Source organism: Aplidium turbinatum, chromosome 17 (genome assembly GCF_918807975.1).
Source record: "Aplidium turbinatum chromosome 17, kaAplTurb1.1, whole genome shotgun sequence".
In the NCBI taxonomy this organism is placed as follows: domain Eukaryota; kingdom Metazoa; phylum Chordata; class Ascidiacea; order Aplousobranchia; family Polyclinidae; genus Aplidium; species Aplidium turbinatum.
In genome coordinates, this window is record NC_137488.1 from 5,534,246 (window position 1) to 5,540,245 (window position 6,000).

Consider the following 6,000-nt stretch of genomic DNA (forward strand, 5'->3'; position numbering starts at 1 on the left):
TTCGGTCATTATATGCAGACGAAAGGATCCGGGAACTTTAAGTTACAATTTTCCCACGAAGAAATTATGGTTTACCGCTGTGACCAGTATGATCACGACAAAGGCGAAGCACAATTTGACAGATTTTTATGTTTGATTTGTTTTGAAAATGCTCTCAGAGCGCACCAAATTGGAAGTGTTTTTCAAAAATTTCTGGGGGAGGCCCCCCAGACCCCCTGCTGGAAGTGTTGCCTTCGGCAACACGCCTTCGGGCTTCGCCCGACGGTTACGCCCTTCGTGCCTAGGCCTACTACCTTGCTGCAGCATATTTACAAGTTGCTTTCCCAACGGTTTAAGCCACCGAACGTCACTGAATATATATATATGCCTCTCAGTAGTGTTTTTCTTGATCAAACTTAATTTATTTTTCATTTTTCATGGTTTAGGCCACCGTTTTGAACTTTACGTTTGATAAATTGTTACACATAAAAAAATCTATGATGATGAAGAAACAGTGAAGTATGAAGTAAAACTTATGATGAAAGTTATGAAGTAAAACCAACCAACCAGTGATCACCATGCTTATTGCTTATGAGAGGCTACCAGAAGGTGAGTAAAATGGCTAGTTGACTATCAAGTTCCTACTGCCTAAATGTTAGGATGTTCTAGAATGGACCCTCGGCCCCAGAACCTCATACGAGAATGATCTTATTCCTTTAAGCATATCTTGATCATATACATAGGCGTCGATTTTTTCTTGGAAGAGAGGAATTCTGGGTGGGCGAGAGTTTTCAAACAGATTTCATTGATTGTGTATGTTCGCAAATTCGCAATGGTTAGTCTTTGTCAGTCCTCGAAATTAGCGGCGGCACACCGCAATTGCCGTGGTAAATGCCGCCGCAAACGTCATAATGGCCATTCTGCTACGGCAGTAAAAATGCCGCCGCAAAATGAGCACTTAATTAGGACAAAAATTGTTCAAAATTTCTTCCTGTGTTATTTATTCGCGGCGGGAGTTTAATCAGCAGAAACATCGCACCAAGACCTCACCTCGGACTATTTTACTTGCTGTGAACACTCACTCAGTCTTCGAAATTAGCATATTTTTGCTTCGTCAAAAACGTTGCCGAGGCTAAACGGCAAAAGTTGAAATTGCCTCGGCAATTGTTGTGAACGTTTATTATGAAAAAATTGTAACAAAACGAGAAGCGAAAAATATACTAGAGTAGTCTATCACAACCACACTGTTTGATTTGTTGTGATGTAATAACACCAAAAGTAGCGATAAAGCGAGCAACGCGATACGCATGCTGTTACGGTAATTTACGTTAAATAACTCATGGGGAAAAAGTAAGTTCATTTTGGGTTGATTCAACGTTCGAGTCAGCACAAATCGATTTAGTTTTTCCGGCGGGTTATAATGCGTAACAACAATGCCTAATTAGAAATTTACGTTTGTTTTACATTAATTCGACATCTAGCGACGTTGAATTAACAGCTCCCTGCGAGAAGATTGCCTCGACTTACGTATACACTAACATAATTTCGGCACAATTGGGATACTGTGAGCAACGCAAAGTCTGTTTGATAAAGAACTAGTCAGAATCGGAATCATCAGATGCTGTGTCGGAGGATGAGGTTGTCGCGTCGTCACTGGAATACTTGCAGACGCAAAACTGCCCGTTCATGAACGCGATGCCATATGATCAGAAGCATTATGTTTCTTTTCTGCCGAAGAACCGTTTATCCAATTTTGTACTACTTTTTTAATTTGACCCCGTAGCTTTTCTAGTTCCGATTTGTTTCCGTCATAAAATTCTTTACAAATTTTGCAAAATACCACCCTAACTTTTCCTTCTGTTTGATAAACTATAGCAGGTAAATTCCACTTTTTAACTGTATCTTCCTTCACCATGATTTATATTCGCAACGACACAGGTAAACAATAAGCATTTGACGAAAAAATAACTTTTGCGTAACAATTAGCCTAAGTTAGTATTTACAAGGTTGCAAACTTTTTACAGTTCTCAAGAGCATTGTGAGCGCATGAAATAGCTTGCGTAATACTCTGGTCTGGGCTACCGCCGAGTGACACGATGAAGAAGAAGCGCATAAAATTTCGTTTGATTAAAGCATACGGCAATTGCCGCCGCAATCCAAGGTTTGTTGATTTGGCGACGGCAATGTTTTTGCCGTCGCAGATGGAAGCTAATTTCGAGGGATGCTTTCTCACAAAGACTGCGTTTAGCGTCGCTGCAGCAATTAAGCTTTAATAGGTTTGATGTTTGCTTTCTTGCGATCTTATGAGCGCTGCTAAACTAAATAAATTCTTTCATGTTTTCCTTTGCGACCTAAAAAGCGCGTGACCTGTTATCTTTGAAGTGGCGCCTTCGGATTTGCCGCATTTTGATTTGTAAAAAGCGATTGTTTCAGTACGTCTTTAGTTTGTATCGGTTATTTTATTGTCATGTTCATTATAATGTCATACTCATATTCCCTTACGCTGACTCGGAACTGAAGTTTGATTGTGATGTAACGAAGGTGAGACCATTCGGAGAAAAGATCAAACGTGGCTTTCTCTCACCAGGAATTGCCATTGCTTTGTTCTGTCGGATACCTAGCGAGAGACATAGTGTAAAACAAGAAGTTGCGCTGCAGTTGGTTGGATAATTCAGCGTTTAACAAAAACGGAAATAATTGTAACGAACACTTCATAAGTGTCATGAAAACAGGGTGGGCGAAAGATATTATGCCCACCCTCGTTTCACGGCAGGGTGGGCGTCGCCCACCCTATTTCGACGCCTATGATCATATATACTGCATAAAACAAAGTGTGCCTGATACAATTGCCATCACCGAACACTGTTTTGGCTTGTCCATTGTACTTTGTAGACAAAATAAAGTAATATTCCTTTTCAGAGGTTTATAGGCTATGTCTTTCTTTTACCAGTCTACACTTCGTTATTTGCAAAGTTGGTGTGCTGCAGACAATGTTATATAGTTTGCAGTGCAGATTCAGTAGCATTAGTGAGCATTGTATTGTGGTGTATTAAAATGTAGTGTTTGGTGTCGCGTCTCTCAAAGAAGATGTTTAACATGGCTACACAGTGCACAATACTTTTTTGGTGTTGACCAATGTCACTTCGCTTTATGCAATCATTCATTTTTCTTATTCTGTTTCTAGGCTGCTTGGCGTTGGCTTCTTTCAACCAAAAATGGTATTCCCAAAGAAAGCAGACAAACTTTCATGCAGCTGTTTAAAGATATTTTATATAGCCGTTTGAAAGAAGAGTGCGACGCAAAGTACATCTCTTTGGAAGAAATGGGGAAGGACATTAAGTTGGTAAAATTAATTAAGTAAAACAAAAGTTGGTTGCTATGTTAGCAACTCTTGTCTCAACTCAAATCATATCATGTTTGCTGATGACATTTGCTGCATCTCGCCTAGTTTGTGTGGCTTACAAAATTTGTTAGATGTTTGCCACAAGTATGCTGTTGAACATGAAATTACTTTCAATTCTAACAAGTCATTTGGTATGAATATGTTATTTTTCTAAAAAAACTTTTATGTTTCTCATGCTTCTCTGCTACATCTAGGTAAATCTGAAATTATGTTCACAGACTCTGTCTGTAAAATACCTAGGTGTATTATTTTGTTGAGAGTTCTCTCTCAGATAAAAATGATATTTCAAGGTAGGTACGCTCTCAGTACTGTGCTGCAAACAATGCAAAATCTCATTTCGCTAAATGCTCACCCGCTATAAAAAACATTGCATTTTGCTCTTATTGTATGTTCTTGTACGCATCCCAGTTGTGGAACAAGTTTAGATTTTCCAGTATAAAACCATTGCGGTACGTGTTGCTTACAATGATTCTTTTAGAATATTGCACAACTTGCCTCGTTATGTCAGTGCTCGTGAATACCAAATATATAATGAATAATGTAACAACGTTTGATGCTTTATTGAGGAAAAACATGTTTTCGTTTACCAACCGTTGCATACACTCCTCAAATCGCTTTATATCAGACCTTATGTCATCTGATTGTTTTTATTGTTCTGAATACTTTCAATTCTTCCAACGCTCATTGTATGTAAATTTGTAACAGTAGATAACCCATTTAGTGAGCTTTTAAACCGACGGCATCCAAAGCGGCTCTCTGTGACCTTTGTGCATTTGCAGTTAGTGTATTCTTTCGTTGTTTTGTTTTGGATATGGACAGCTTTGTCTGACGCAAATAAATAATAATAAGCAGACCGATTGACGTCGTTCTTCTTGTTTTACCCTTTACGTATTTTAGTCCGGCCTTGGCTGCCTCATTCTTCACCAGTGGCGTACGGTGACAATTTTTTGGGTGTTTACATTTTTTAGAAAGTTTCAAATTCATGCTTGATTTGCACAATGACTCTTTATATCATATCACATCAGTTTATTTTAATATGACACAAATGTCGCTCAGCAAGCCATCCCTTTTTTCTTCAGTCACAATAGCAAATAACAGATAGGAAAGTATTGATCCTTGGTGTACTCATACTTGCACAAAAAATCATGTGAATAATCGTTTGAACCCAGTTTTACTTTTGTGCTCGCACCTTTTTACATCGATATCTTACCAGCACCTCCGGTGATTTTCCATTTGTATTATTTTTATTCAACTCACAGTCATGTTGTGTAGGCTTCACGCAAGGCTGTGTTCTGTAACAATGCAGAAATGTCATGGGAATAACGTTATCCCAGGCGACCGACATGATCGGAGCACCTGCAACACCTTACCCTGCATGTAAACTTTGGTTGCAAATTTGTTTTTCTGTGGGATATTTATATGTGTTCTTCTGGTGACTGCAATCTAAGCTAACTCAAGATGTTGAAAAGAAATAACCAGATGTAGGCTATTTCAAGGGGGCTGTACAGTTTATCAAAAAGTCTGTCGTGCTAACTGGCAAAACGTCAAAAATAAAGCCGGTTATGATTTTCAACATCTTGTGTTAGCTTTGACTGCAGTCACCAGAAAAAAACTTTTTTAATTAATACTTGATGAATAATTTCACTATGTTTATTGCGCATAACAAAAGAGTGCCAAATAAAGAAAAGTTGTGCACTGGTATTGAAACATTTATTTTAGGTTATACCATAGGAATGTCTGTTATAGGCTACACCCAACCTCTGCATGGCGGTTGTTCACCAAATCTACATTTCATCTTTCCCTTTTGTTGGTGTCAAATTCGTATGTTTACTTTGCCGCTCTGTACATGTTTGCGCCAGCAGCAAAAAATAAATTGAATTGAATGATAGCATTTATTGAGAACAAATTGTTCTCAGGTATGAGATTATCTTATATTAACCTCTCATAATGACCCTTAAAATATTTTGTATTAGCAGGTTCTCTTACAGCAATTTTTTTCGCACATATGGAGTAATTATTGATAACCAAATAAAGTAGAAATCAACATGAATATTATGTGATAAAATCATTCAAAGTAGCAGTTGTTAAAATATTCCCAATAGACAAATTAAAGAACACATTAGTCCTAATGTACGATAGTATGATAGCTTCTACATTTTCCCAGTGAACAAGTTATAGGCCTTCTATAAAAACATAAAGAAAATGTGTAATTTGATATAGCCTAGTGATGGTTTATGTACGAACAGGCATGTTGCAGTTCAAATACTTCGTCCTAAGCCATTTCATGTTGAGGAAGGTGCCAGTTTGAGGCATTAAATTTAAACAGCAAAAGAGTCATCATGAGTCAAACAAGTCCCCACAGACAAATTTGTAACCAACATGGTTTTTATGAATGCAGTTTTAAGCTAGGTTATGTTCATTGGAACGTGTGACTGAGAGACAAACAAGTAAAAAGGAATCTGCAATTACATTTTGTATGCAAAGCACAAATCCCTTACTAAGTTCATTGCAGTTATAAGGTCCATGGTGGTAGCCTATTGTCATATAGGAAAGGTTGCCATACCGTCCTTATTTCTAAGATTTGTTTTTATTTTGAAGAACTCTATCTTAGAAAATAT